Raw genomic sequence first — 1,533 nt, forward strand, 5'->3', positions numbered from 1 at the left:
TTTATGACTTGTGAAAATGTCACAGGAAGGTGGGGCAGCCTCCCTCTCATGGGACCCTTGGAAACAACTGTTAGGACAAAGTGGTTGCCAAGGCAGTGACCTCATTCACTTCCCTGAAGGAAGTGACCTCACCTCACTTCCTTGGTGATGGAACTCTCTGAACGTGGGATCCAGGAGGCGAGGCACCCAGAATCAATTCCAGTCCCAGTGGGCTCCCTTGTTGTTTTCTGTACCAAGGCCAGAGTCATTCTTTCTTGGCACCTGGTGATGTGTGGGTAGCCAAATGCCTTGAATGGTCTGAACAGGGGCCTTTCCTGAGAAAGAAGTGTTGGCTCATTGCTGGCTCCTGACAACTACACAGAGATGGCCAAGGAGACCAGAGCTGAGACGGGACCGGCCACTGCTGGGGAACAAATTTTCACCCACCAGTCAGAGGTCAGAGTGGATAGATGCAGACCAAATACAGGGGTGGTTTGTGTGTCTTAGTGGGTGTGTGTTTCAATTTGGCATTTTGTCTCATGTTCTGAGATCATGTAGGAAAAACGTGTTTGTTGTTGTTGTTGTTGTTGTTTGTTGGTTTGAAATGGACTGTTAACTAGTGAGTCTTTCTATGTCAGTGGATCCCACTGGGTTTGTGGTTAAAGAGAGTAGAGAGAAGAAAGCAGCCGTGAATGTGTCCTGTCTAGTGGAAATCTTTGCAGGACTCCTCAAGGCCAATTGATGAATGGACTGCTGGTTGTCTTGCAGATGGGAAACACCTACCAAGATCCCAAGTTCCTGTATTCTTCCAGAATTTTGGCCACTCTCTGAAGGGGTTCGTGTTTTTGTGAACAAGATGGGTACCACCTTCAAGCTCTGTGACAAGGCCATGGACTGGATTGCTGACGGGAATGCCAAGCATCTCAGAAAAGTAAAAATTAGCATGACTGGTAAGGATCTCTCTGGAGAATCCCTGCTTGCATAGATAGCCACCCAAGTTGCATGATTAGGAGCTGTCAGTGCCACAGTGTTCAATTAAAGAAAAGTTTTTCTCCAGGCTTCTTTCCTCCCTATTGTTCTGTTCCCCTGAATGTCAGGGAGGTGTTTGCCTTAGGGCACTCCTTTGGGAATCCTCCAGAAAACAGTTTCAAACGGAAATGAAGAGGCGCAATCTGTGCCTTTTAGGTAAAGTGCTTTGTAAAGGCTGTGTCTGAATCAGACTCTTGGCCCTGTGTGTGGCCGTGAATTACATTCTCAGCACCCCAGGAAACTCAAGAAAAATCCCATGTGTCCATGCACATCTAAAAGGATGAAAAAGAAGTGTAATATTGGATGAAGTCTCTTGCCTTCCTCTGGTCAGGCTCCTGACACCGATGAAGTAAGAACAGGGATCCTCTGGGTCAAATGAGTTGTTGCAAGCCATCCAGTAACTAGCACACAGGTGTTTGGGTGTTTTCATGAGTCCAGTACACATAAAGAATCTACCCCTGGCAGGCAGGAGGCCTCGATTTGAGAAGCAGAGCAGTATTAACTACAGGCCCATTTTATCTATCC

This window comes from Urocitellus parryii, chromosome 16 (genome assembly GCF_045843805.1).
Source record: "Urocitellus parryii isolate mUroPar1 chromosome 16, mUroPar1.hap1, whole genome shotgun sequence".
Taxonomy (NCBI): domain Eukaryota; kingdom Metazoa; phylum Chordata; class Mammalia; order Rodentia; family Sciuridae; genus Urocitellus; species Urocitellus parryii.